We start from the raw sequence: 13,957 nt of genomic DNA, 5'->3' as shown, positions 1-13,957 counted from the left end.
CCCCCCCCCCCTCATCCAGCCCCTTCCAGCTCTCCTTTATACATATATATATATATATATATATATATATATATATATAAAACTCCTTAATTCATATTTTCTGTGGGGTGTACTCACTTTTATTGCCAGCGGTTTAGACATTAATGGCCGTGTGTTGAGTTTTTTTTGAGGGGACAGCAAATTTACACTGTTATACAAGCTGTACACTCACTGCTTTACATTGTAGCAAAGTGTCATTTCTTCAGTGTTGGCACATAAGATATAATAAAATATTTACAAAAATGTGTCGGATGTACTCACTTTAGTGACATAATGTATGTCTAAAATATCTATTGTTTGTATTGTTATTAAAATGCTGATTTTATCAAATGAAAGCATATGCTATGACTCCCCTATTAGCTTACCTTTTTATCTCATTGCAATCCAAAAATATTTGGAGGATATTCATATTTAAAATGTTAGTCTATTACATTCACTTTTTCTGAATTTAAGTGAATATACAGTATATCAGCACGGGCTTAAATTCATACCTCCCAACTTTAGAACTTGAAAATGAGGGAAACCTAAGAGAGTGATCTGCATGTAGCATGTCACGGCAAAAATTGGGTGTGGTTAAATTATGGTGACCTGGAGGGAACAATCTTCCAAAAAGCCGAGGGCATTGCCTGTATTGTAAACAAACTCAGGCACCTTTGAGCATCCCAAGGACAGTAGTAATACGGTGTGCATACTACAGACAATTGTTAATATTAGGAGGGGCCTAAAGCCTACATGTACCTATAAAAAGATGCTTTAACTGCTGTGCCACAACCAAGAGTCCCACAGACACATATAAACCCCAGCACAATAATTAAAAAAATGAAATGCTGCCATTAACCACTTGCCGACCGCCGCAAGTACATACACTGCGGCGGTCAGCCCCTCCTGGGCAAAGCGTCGTATCGCTATGTCGCTCGCCCACGAGCCTCTAGGAGGTGCGCCCCCGCTCGTTCCCTGACATACCCGCACGAGTGACCGGCGGCTCCGATGTCCGCCGGTCACCTGCGATCTCCCGCTGGAGAGGGAGAAAGGCAGCGGCTGATGTAAACAAAGCCGTCTGTCATTCTCCCTGGTGTAACTGCAGAGACTATACGATCCTGCTATGTAGGATCGTATGTCTCTGTGGTTACATCACAAGCCACGCCCCTTGACAGTTAGAATCACGCCCCTAGGGACACACTTAACCCCTTGATCACTAATAAAGTTAACCCCTTCCCTGCCAGTGTCATTTTTACAGTAACAGTGCATATTTATAGCACTGATTACTGTAGTAATGTCACTGGTCCCCCCCAAAAAGTGTCAAAAATGTCAGTCAGGGGTCTGATCTGTCCGCCGCAATGTCGCAGTCCGCAAAAAAAATCGCAGATCGCCGCAATTACTAGTTAAAAAAAACAATAAAAATTACATAAATCTTTCCCGTAGTTAGTAAACACAATAACTTTTGCGCAAACCAATCAAAATCCGCTTATTGCGATTGTTTTTACCAAAAATATGTAGCAGAAAACAAATTGGCCTAAAATGTTAAAAAAATTAGATTTTTTGAATTTCATATAAAAAATGTGAAAAATATTGTTTTTTTTTCAAAATTGTCGCTCTTTTTTTGTTTATAGCGCAAAAAGTAAAAATCGCACAGGTGATCAAATACCACCAAAAGAAAACTCTGTTTGTGGGAAAAAAAGGACATCAACTTCATTTGGGTACAGCGTCGCACGACCGCGCAATTGTCCATTAAAGTCACGCAGTGCTGAATCGCAAAATAGGCCCTGGTCTTTGGGCAGCCAAATCCTCCGGGGCTTAAGTGGTTAAAGAGAGCCAACACTCTGTCTAAGCATACTGTAAAGTGTAACTAAACCCATATCATAAAAATCTATCAATATATGATGTATTACATGCTGTTCATATTCATTCAGTCACTATGAGATTCGTTTTCTGTATTCTGCAAAAATCCTGGTTGATCCTGCTGTTCTCTATGTCCCCCTTTTGATCACATTCCCAATGCAGTTGGAGATTTTACAGGCAGTGGTGGCGGCTCTGCACATGCTCAGTTTTTAGTAAGTTTCTATGCTAAACATTTCCTCCCTATTGTGCCTGAGCAGCCCATGTGACTATAGAGTTACACATGTGGGCGTATACACAGTGGTAAATGGCAGCCCACTCCCTCCCTCCTCCTCTATCCCACTAACCAGCTAAACACAGTGGGGGTTTGATATTACTTCTTGAATAATGGAGGCTTCTCCTCCCTGTTACTCTAAGACACAGGCTGGAGGGGGCATGATAAAGCCTGTGACTGGCAGAAATCTGCCTACACCATGCTATTGGTAAAAAATAATAAATATTGTATTTCAAGTATATATTTGTATGCCAATTTAAAACAGTTTATTGATAATATTTATTTCTTTTTACTTTGTATTCCAAAGGTTGTTTTTTATTTAGAACACGTGACCAGCAGCAGTGGACTAGAACCTTCCACTGCTTATGTTTCCCTGCAGACAGTCTGGGAAGGAGCTGGCTCATGTGACAGCTGTATATTAATTTGGAAAAGATTACTTACATCTTTGTTATTAAATTAATTATAGTGCAATCATTCATATATGGAAAGAGAAAGGATAATGTAACTTAAACAGTGTGTTCAGTATCATCGTAAAGAAGAACTTTAATTTAAAAAAGTCAGAAACTGCTTAGCAACCTGCAACTATTGAGAAAATCAACACTTTGATGTGAAGTATGAAATGTACAATATATTGTATATAGTGCAGGGGTCTGTATGGCAGAGAGCAAGGGTCAGGTGTGTGCAATGCACAGAGCGCAGGAGTCTGGAGTACATACTGCACTGCTGTAGTCAGTGTTGGGTTTAGGGATACTATGTGCAGGGGTCTAGGTTTTGAAATGCAAAACTCATAGATCAGGGGTCAGGAGTACACAATGCAAAGGACAGGAGTGTGTAATGCATTGCAGGGATCAGGAGTGCAAAACAAAAAGAGTGCAGGAGTCAAGGGAAACACACAGTGTTGGGTCATGAGAGTGCAAACCCCCCCCCCCCCCCTCCCAGGCAATACTCTTTCCCACTTTAATAACTTTATAAGCAGAACTGCGCTTGCCTATGCGAGATGAGTGCATAGAGAAACAGTGTGACTGTTTCTGGTTCCAAACTAACATCTTACTAAATCATGTGCTACCACAGGACACTGAAAGGAGTGCGTGCAGTTAATGGCTGATTACCTTTAGGGCAGTGATGGGAAACCTTGCCAACCCAGATGCTTTGGAACTTCATTTCCCATGATGCTCATGCACTCTGCAGTGTAGTTGAGCATCATAGGAAATGTAGTTCCAAAGCATCTGGAGTGCCAAGGTTTGCCATCACTGCCTTAGGGAATAGCAACAGTTCTCAAGGTGGTGTGTTTTTGACTTAGCAGCAGCTTTCCCCTGGATTAACAAAGACTTTAGAAGTAAGTTGAAATATCCAGGGCTCATTTAAAAATGGTACTGCTTGTCCAGTGACCAGCCAGACAGCAATGATGCCCATTGCAACTATTCTGACAGCTGCTCTCTTCTTGATCTATTGAGCCCTGGATATTTTAACTGACTTTTAAATTCTGTGTCAAGCTCAGTGAAACCTACTGCAAAGCCGAGAACACACCACCTTGAGCACTCCTGCTATTCCCTATAGCAGGGATCCTTAAACTGTGGCCCTCCAGCTGTTGCAGAACTATATTTCCCATGAGGCATTGTAAAACTCTGACATTAACAGACATGACTAGGCATGATGGGAATTGTAGTTCCTGAACAACTGGAGGGCCATAGTGTGAAAACATTTTATGCGTTTTCCCTTCCATGTGCTCCTTGCTGTGAAGGCCAGTTATAGATGGGGGCAGGGGCCGTCTCTTTGTTACTTGTGTATATATAGGAAAGGGGACACACTGGACTTTTTTGCTGCCATTGTGCTACGTGCTGGGTATCCAGGGTGCCCTACAGCCTTTAAGGAGGATTGGGCTACCTCCAGGCCCACCTGCCCCTTATCTATCCATTAGAATGCATGTGTTATCACTGTTGAGACTCATAAAATTAGAAGGGTTAGGACTGCAGGTAATACAGGGTGCCATGAAGGGGCCCTGCAGCTTACGCATGCATTTGCCAAGGTGTGCTAACTAAACCCCTGTTTTAACGCATACTGTTGGACAAGTTAATTTTGTTGGTAAGCAAACTGGTTGGTGAGTTGAGCTGGGAATTTTCTCTGGTTTTGTCTTACCTATAGTAATCAGCCATTAAATGCACACACTCCTTTTTTGTGTCCTTTGGTAGCACACAATTCATCAATCAGTTAGTTTGTAACTAGAAACAGACACACAGGGAGATTTTCTAAAGCTTGTGCACTCACAGACCTTTTTATTTGATGTCTGACAGTTTTTTCATTTTTTTTGTTTTCTCTTTTACATCTTCTTATGAGAGATAGCCAAAAGCTTTCTCTGGTATAACGAGTTTCTTTAACTCTGTATTTGTATGGCTCCATGGTTCCCAATTATTTAATATGAAATTGTCTTTGTTGAACTCCAATAATGCTTCCTGCTGTTGGATTTTATTTGTTTTCGAATTTTGGATCCTATACACCCAAATTGTCTGTAATAATTGATTTGTTTATTGTTACAACTTTTCTAAATTAATAAAAATATATTTTCACCACTAAAGCTTGTGCACTCAGAATCTGGTGCAGCTGTGCAACCAATCAGCTTCTAGGTTTTATTGTCAAAACTAATTTGAACAAACTGAAGTTAGGACGTAATTGGTTACTATGCGCAGCTGCACCAGATTCTGAGTGCACCAGTTTTAGCAAATCTCACCCACTGTTTCTATCTGCACTCATCTCGCATAGACTGCTGCAGTTCTATTTAGGGTTATTTTTGCTTCTCTTCAAAAGTTATTAGGCACTTCCTAATAATTTCTATAATTTTAATTTTGTGTGCCTCTAAGCTCCCCATTTGGACTTTAGGGCTGGTTCACAATAGCGCAATGACAGACATGGCATGTGATTCACACTGCTTTGCTGTGCAGATCACATGCGATGTCTGTGCGATGCAAATGCAGCTATACAAACTGTATAGCTGAATTCGCATCGCATTTGGACTAAACTCGTGAAGGACCCTTTTTTTGTCTGGGCCGAAATCGGATCGCATGGGTGTTCTAGTACAAATCCTGTTGCCCTCCAAATCCCCCCCAGAACAAATCCTCCCTCCCTCCAACCCTCCCAAGAACAAATCCACCCACATTAACCCTTCTAGTATAAATCCTCTTTTCCCCCAAATCACATTTCCCAGCAAAAATCCTCTTCCCCTTTAGCACAAAGTCTCTTATCCTTCCACCACACATTTCTGTGATCATACTTCACGCCTCCCTTCCTAGCACAAATCTCCCCCCTCCCAGCACAAATCCTTTCCCCAAATCCCCCTCTCAGCACTCTTCCCTTTCTTTCCCAAATCCACCCGCTTAAACAATTATTCCTCCTAACACAAAGCCCCCTGTAAATCCCTCTCCTACCACAAATCCCCCCAAACCTCACTCCAAGCATAAGCTGTGACGGTACTAGCCGTCACTATGGGTGACGGATCACCCTGTCCCTGGATTGTAAACCCCTTTGTGTCATTTTCTTATGAGTTTGGGACATTGCATTTTATTTTCCCTTTATTCATCCTCTGAACAACTGACTCATGGCATTGAGTTAATGTAATGTAATGTTACAACCCATCCCCCCCCCCCCCCCTCCTGTTTCTGTGTCTAAGTGTGTGGATTCATGGCAGACAATGGTCTGAGTTGGAGACATCTCTCCGCAGGGGGTGTGTATTAAGACTGCATGTTTCAAATGTACAAATGTTCAGTTCTCATTGGTTGGTTCCCTTCCCCCCCTTCTGTGGAAAGGCTAAGGGGAGTTTCCCTAACTGTATGTAAAACTGTTGTCTTGGAATGTAATAAACAGTTTAAGCTCTGCATGTTTAACCCTCAACACCTGTGTGGATTGTCTCGTGATTGAGGGGTTAAGGGCTGGATATGGCTTCTCTGCAGGCTGTGGGTGCGTTTGGAGGACAGGAGACACAGATTCGGCGGATGTGCCCAGCTGGGGTACAAAGATCCGTTACATTGGTTGGCAGCGGTGGGATGTCTCCTGCAGTCCAGGACATCCAAACCACCACCAGGATTCAAGATCTGGGCAGCTGCCGAGGAGTGATACGGGGACCAGCCAGCATGAGAGCGGAGTTCGGGAGGAGGCTGCAAGGCATGCGGAAGCAACATCGGGGACCAGCGACAGAGCACACCAGGCTCGGCTGGGAGGATGTGATCCGCCGGCAACTCTGGCATGAGGCGCTAAGCCACGAGCGGCACCATCAGGGGAAGATCCTTCCCTCCTCCACAGAGATGTACCGGAAGCAGTACCGTGCGCGAGAGGTGTTCCTGAGGGAACGACCGCGAGATGAAGGGAAGACGGAGCTCGGAAGATTGGTCCAGGAGGAAATGAGGCTGGACGCCAGCTACAGAGCCCTCCGGTGGTTCGCGGCTCAACTGTGGCCAGGTACAGCAGATGGCAGCCCAACAGAAGGCGTTGGCTATGGCGGCGTGGGGCTGCTCCATCAAAAAATGTACGGAGACCCAGACTTTGGGAGCGATGAGGAGTGGCGGCTGGAACACATTCTGGATTTCCGAGATGAGGTGCTGGACCTCAGGCGAGGCGTGTGACCTGGAGGAATTGGAGTTCCTGGTTGAGCAGGAATGGGAGCTCGAGATTGCCTACAAGCGGCTGTTTGACGGTGATCAGCAGCCTGGCATGGCTCCCGTTGCCTGGGACTGTCCGAGAGAAATAGCAGACAGTCACGAAGATGAGAAGCAAATGGGGCCAGGGGTGACCCTGCGTTTTCCCGTACTAACTGCAATGGAAGAAGCAGCGATGATACAGAGGGCACTGCGAGCGCTAGAATGCCGGAACGCACCGGAGGTCCACCAGGCAGCGAGACAAGCTAATAGCATGAAGGTCTCAGAAGGGGGAGTTGAGACAGGCGCTGGAAGGCTGGGAAATGGTGATCAGCAGCAAGTCCAGAGTATCTCATCTGGTGCCCCAGCAGAAGCATTGGCTACAGGGCAGAGTGCCCCTGGCATCTGCCCAGCATCAGAAAAAGAGTTGGATCCGGAGAGTCTGAGAGAGGATCTGCGTGAGCTTTTTTCCCAACAGCAGATACCCCCACCGGGAGTAGAGGAAGCAATTCTCCCTCCCCAACAATTGGACACTACCCCAGTGTTTATCCCCCCAGCAGAAGCGCTGGCTACGGGGCAGAGTGCCGCTGGCCTCTGCCCACCCTCAGAGGTAGATCCAGGGAGTCCGAGGGGTGACCTCAGTGAGCCGTTTCCCCAGCACTTGGACACTACCCCAGTGGTTATCCCCCCAGCAGAAGCGCTGGCTACGGGGCAGAGTGCCGCTGGCCTCTGCCCACCCTCAGAGGTAGATCCAGGGAGTCCGAGGGGTGACCTCAGTGAGACGTTTCCCCAGCACTTGGACACTACCCCAGTGTTTATCCCCCCAGCAGAAGCGCTGGCTACGGGGCAGAGTGCCGCTGGCCTCTGCCCACCCTCAGAGGTAGATCCAGGGAGTCCGAGGGGTGACCTCAGTGAGCCGTTTCCCCAGCACTTGGACACTACCCCAGTGTTTATCGCCCCAGCAGAAGTGCTGGCTACAGGGCAGAGTGCCCCTGGCATCTGCCCAGCATCAGAAAAAGAGTTGGATGCGGAGAGTCTGAGAGAGGATCTGCGTGAGCTGTTTTCCCAACAGCAGATATCCCCACCGGGAGTAGAGGAAGCAATTCTCCCTCCCCAGCAATTGGACACTACCCCAATGTTCATCCCCCCAGCAGAAGCGCTGGCTACAGGACAGAGCGCTGATGGTTTCTGCCCAGCATCAGAACCAGAGATGAAGAATCCGGGAGACAGTCCCTGCAAGATACCTTCTCAGCGGCTCGTAACTACACCAGGAGAAAAGCAAGTACCTTTTTCTCCCCAAATGCATAGCCCTACCAGCCTACATTCCCTACCAGCGGAAGCGCTGGCATCAGGGCAGAGAATTATTCAGCTCCCCCCAATATCTGCAACCCTGCCCTGGATCAGAGGAGTGCAGACAGCTGTTCCCACTCTGCAGCGGCTGTTTTCATTCATGGGAGACCCTATGTGCGGTTTTGCTCCCCAGCGCCAGAGTCGTTCTTTTACTTTTCCTGGTTGCCTGGGGTGGAAGTTTGTGACTAACGCAGGTCCAGACCAGTTGAGGGTCAGGAACCTCGTTAGCCTGTTTTTAAAAGGGGAGAAATGTGACAGAACCCACTGTCACTGTGTGTTTTGGAGGGGACTGTGCGCAAGCCTCCTACCGACAGACTATGGGCCAGAAGCTACTGGAGTTTGGCGCTGCAGCCTTTTGACTTTACCGTCCACTACTGCCCTGGGAAGCAAAATGGCAACGCCGACGAATTATCCAGGCAAACAGACATTGACTCTTTTTGGGATTTGTTACCCGACTAATTCAGGCACAGACCAGTTGGAGGTCTAGTACCTGGATTAGTCTACCTTTGGGGGGGAAGAGATGTGACGGTACTAGCCGTCACTATGGGTGACGGATCACCCTGTCCCTGGATTGTAAACCCCTTTGTGTCATTTTCTTATGAGTTTGGGACATTGCATTTTATTTTCCCTTTATTTATCCTCTGAACAACTGACTCATGGCATTGAGTTAATGTAATGTAATGTAATGTTACAACCCATCCCCCCCCCCCCTCCTGTTTCTGTGTCTAAGTGTGTGGATTCATGGCAGACAATGGTCTGAGTTGGAGACATCTCTCCGCAGGGGGTGTGTATTAAGACTGCATGTTTCAAATGTACAAATGTTCAGTTCTCATTGGTTGGTTCCCTTCCCCCCCTTCTGTGGAAAGGCTAAGGGGAGTTTCCCTAACTGTATGTAAAACTGTTGTCTTGGAATGTAATAAACAGTTTAAGCTCTGCATGTTTAACCCTCAACACCTGTGTGGATTGTCTCGTGATTGAGGGGTTAAGGGCTGGATATGGCTTCTCTGCAGGCTGTGGGTGCGTTTGGAGGACAGGAGACACAGATTCGGCGGATGTGCCCAGCTGGGGTACAAAGATCCGTTACATAAGCCTAGATCCTCCAGCACAATATTCTGTTACCTGCACCTCCACACGATTGTGTCCACCCAGTGTACTTTTCAGACCTCAAATATGGCGCAGTTCACTCCAGAGGGACATTCCTCCTCCCAGGCTCCCCCTCCTGTTGTTCATAATACACGCCAGAGCTGAGGAGGAGCCTAGGGAAAGCTTCCCTTGGCGCTGATGATATTGTGATAGGTAGTCAGCATCTCTCCCTGCCAACTGCCTGTCACACTAGCAGAAGGGGCAACTGTGGCACAGGGGACCGAGAGCACTCAGAAGGAGATGTGGGGCAGGTGCCCAATGCTAGCAAGGAACAATGCCTGCCAGGAACATTGATGGAGCCAAGTGCCGGAAATCGTTCCAACACTGGGCTCCAGGACTTTAGCCCAGGTCTATGGGATGCCAGGATTGTTGAAATACCAGAAAGGTCCCACGAAATCCAGGACAGCTGGGGGTATGTAAATTCATTAATTCAAGGTTTGTGGCAACAATAAAATGAGTCAATGATAATGAGCTAAAACAAGTTATAAGTTTCACTAGCACAATTTAGACATTCTAAGGGGAACAAGTGTCAGGTGATAATAAAACCATAAATTCCCACTTAAAGGCTACTTAGAGGATCTGTACTTTCCTCACATCTTGTGTGATAACAATGTGTCTTCTACTCCGGGGGTTGGCAACCCATAGATCCTAATCTTTCTGTCTATCACAGCCAGGTCACAGGTAGATTGTGTCCCGCTTGTCGACCCACGGTCTAAACTGCTTCTTTCAAAAAGGCAGATAGATGCAGGGAAGGAACATACCAGGTGCTTGTATGTTACGGTATATCACAGCAGATGGTTGAGTGAGGAGGGGCAGCGGGGATCAGTGCACCAGAAGAGCGAATAGCAGAGTGTAGCCAATGCTTCACTATCCTACATGTGCAGGAAATTTTTGCCCTGCTTTGACCACTGTAGATGCAAATTTCTGCCATGCTAAGCCCATCCACTGTCCTATTGCCTACTGAAGACCCACTCCTTACTGATTATCCACTGTCCCACTGCTTACTGAATGTCCACTGCTTACTGACCAACCACTGCTTACTGACCATCCACTGCCCCAATGCCCGACTGCTTACTGACCAACCACTGCTTACTGACCATCCACTACCCCACTGTTTACTGACCATCCACTGCTTACTGACTATCCACTGCCTCACTGTTTATTGACCATCCACTACCGTCCACTGCCTAATGACCATCCATTGTTTTCTGACCATTCACTACCCCACTGCTTACTGATTATCCACTACCCTACTGATACCAGCCACTGCTCTACTTACACTGTCCAGTGCCCTAATAACACCGTCAACACATGGTCCACTTCCCTGCTGACCATCTACTGTGCTATGGACACTGTCCACTGCCCTACTGACACCATCCACTGTCCTACTGACACCATCCACTGTCCTACTGACACTGTCCACACACTGTCCACTGCCCTGCTGACACTGTCCACACAATGTCCACTGCCCTACTGACACTGACCACACACTTTATCTTCGGAACTTTACTGGATATATCCACAGTTATATCTGTTTTCACTTATGTGATATATGGATTGTATTTGGTTTACCTTTATGTGAACTATATACTGATTGCACTTGATCTATATTACACTTGCTCTGCACTTTTTTTATATACATCCTTACTTTTTTATTGGGGGCTTGCTAGTTAATTTCTTTCTTTTCCTTCTTTCTTTTCCTAAAATACCAAAAATAATCTATAAAAAGGCGCCGAACGCTGGTTATCTTTGATCTCTTCCATGTTGGTAGATCTCCACCTCTCAAAGGTTGCCTACGCCAGTACAATGCTTATGATAGAAAAAAATACAACTATAATTCAAACTTCTTATTCTTAGCATGTCTTTGCGATATTCAGTAAAACACCTCATATCATAAAACCAGTCCATTACTTGTAACATCTATATTCTGAAAAAATAAATCCTGGTTGGAAATAAGATTTCTTGCATTAAGCACTTCTTGTATCTGCTCCTTCCCTTGGCAACCACATATTATATTAGTCATTGCACAAAAAGTCTCCCAATAGGCTTTACTATAATGCCAATCCTTGTTTGAACTACACATGGAATTTTCATAATTTCAGAATTAGCTTGAGTTGAGTCAAATTCTTTTCTCTCAGATGATAACTAAGGAAGCCGAGTTGGCCTTCCTGATTGAGATGTAATACAACACATGTCATTTTCTGTGAATCCTAGAAGCTTAGAAATCAGATTGCAGCATGTGGTAACCTTTGTACTGTTGAACTGTTTCCTTAATTTTGTAAAATCAAGTTAAAGTTAAGTTGCTGGCCAATGCAGACAAGGGTAGTCAGTATTTTAAAATATACTGTGCCATTTGTAAAAATGTTTTCTATTGAAAATCCCATATGTGTAGACCTTTATTTTACCCCATTAAGCCTGGCCAATATACTCCCAAGAGGGCTACATACTCAAAGAGGGAGGATTGTGGCCATTGTGTTGTAGCATAGAGTATGAGATGAAAATGAGCTACAGCAGTGTGAGCATCTTGGTGGGGATGTGTAACTGAAGAGTCTTTGCTATGACAGGAGAGAGTGTACTGCACATGTGGAGCTTTTAAATCAGTAAGTGCGCACACTCCTGCGATGCTAGGGGGCAAGCACCCAACAACTGCTTTGTCCTGGAAAAATACCAGGGCGTAGGAATGTGAACACTGGAAATATTTCAGCCAGGCTTCATGGATGACAGAAAAGTCCTACAGGTATGGCCTTTGCATTAAAGAATATCCATTTACATAAATTGGCCGATGCAGACAAGGTTTCAGAATAGCCTTTAAGGATTCTTCCTGCCTTTCAGATTATTTTTAACTGAAAGATTTAGCATGTATTCCATCAGTCTGTTTTGTTGCAAACTCAGGCACGGTAGAAAAAAATCCTATTGCGTCTTCTTCTGAGACTTCAAGGGGTAAATAATTTACCAGTAAATTAAGTTACGATGAACTATATAGATCTTCCCAGTCTTTGGATCATGTACATTATGTGGAAAACAAGTATTTTTACGGTCAATATTGGCAACTTCTTTATTCTTGCATATTTTTCTCTAAAACATCAACAAATATGTCATAATCCATCATAGTTTCATCCTTCAAAACATTTGTGATTATGATGTCAATAGGTATCCTTGAGGTGCATCCAAGCATTAAAAAAAGGTGAATACCCTGTACTTTTTTGCATAGTACAGTTGCTTGCAACTGTAAGTGTTTAGATCATCTGCAACCATTTGTTCTTTGCTCTCAGTGGTAAAGATTGCAACATACTTCTAACTGTTCATTTAAAATGTTTGTGACTCCCTGCGCTTAGAAAAATACATATATCAACATAGAGGTCACCCTGACAAATTTGAGAAGCTAGGGGCTCCTTGGCAGGATACCCTTGGACTTAGTCCTCTGCAGCTAGTTCAGATGTGACTCCTGTGGGGCCCCTCAGGCTGATGTTCATGTTTATTTTCTTTTTTCCTCTATGGCCCTGTTCACACCTGAGCGTTTTACGAGCTGAGGTTCTAAAATGCCTATTAATCCCATTAATTTCAATGGCCCCTGTTCAAATATGAGCATTTTGTCGCCTGAAGCAAAACGCCTGAAGCTCAAAAAAAGTACACAAGCTTCTTTTTTGGCAGATTACAAGCGTTTTTGGTCAGATGTCCATGCCTGCCTCCAAACAACTGCAAAAAACGCCTGAAAAAACGCCTGAAAATGATTCGCTCAGGTGTGAATGAAGCTTATATGTTTTGGTGGATTATTTATATTGGCAATACTTATATACTGTATAAACTTTTGCTTAAAAATTTTGATTGTGTATATGACTGTATGATCGGGAGCTATATTTCTTGTTTTGGGTGCTTACTAGCACTAAACTGCTGTAGCTTTGTTTTCAAAAAAACTTTTCTCATATTAAAAAATAAATAAATAAAAAATAAAAATGTTTCGCGTGTCCGTTTTCCATAAGAAAGCCCACGGTCGTATCCCCGAGCATCACTGTGAAGAAGGGAGCCAATGCTTCCTATATAGTTCTGGCTCCTGTCACAGGCAGAGTGATATCAAATGCACTCCGCCTCCGTTAGTGACAGGAGAGATACAGTAAACATCGGCTTTGCTCCCTACTGCAACCGCATGCTTCCTCCAGCGCCGCTCCTGTCGCACTCCGTTTTTGTCTTAGAGGAGCCAGCAGTAACCCCCAGCAGTACCCACCAGCAGTACCAGCCAGCAGTACCCGCCAGCAGAACCTGTCAGCAGTACCAGCCAGCAGTACCTGCCAGCAGTAACAACCAGCAGTACCCACGAACAGTACCAGCCAGCCGTACCCACCAGCAGTACCAGCCATCAGTATCCAGCATCAGTACCCACCAGCAGTACCAGCCAGCAGTACCCACCAGCAGTACCCATCAGCAGTACCTGCCAGCAGCACCAGCCAGCAGTACGCACCAGCAGTACCAGCCAGCTGGACCCACCAGCTGGACCAACCAGCAGTACCAGCCAGTAGTACCAGCCAGTAGTACCAGCCAGCAGTACCCACCAGCAGTACCAGCCCTGAAGGACAGCCAGCAGCAGCCACCAGCTATACTCTCATGGGGGACAGCAGCAGCTAGTGATACCTGAAGGAATCCTGAGTAAGAAGTAAAAAATGAGGTCAGTTGAGTTGCAGGTAAGCCGCAGCGCATC

This window comes from Pelophylax lessonae (assembly GCF_965119305.1).
Source record: "Pelophylax lessonae genome assembly, chromosome: 2".
Classification (NCBI taxonomy): domain Eukaryota; kingdom Metazoa; phylum Chordata; class Amphibia; order Anura; family Ranidae; genus Pelophylax; species Pelophylax lessonae.
The sequence above is the reverse complement of the archived record's forward strand: the minus strand, read 5'-3'. Positions refer to the sequence as shown.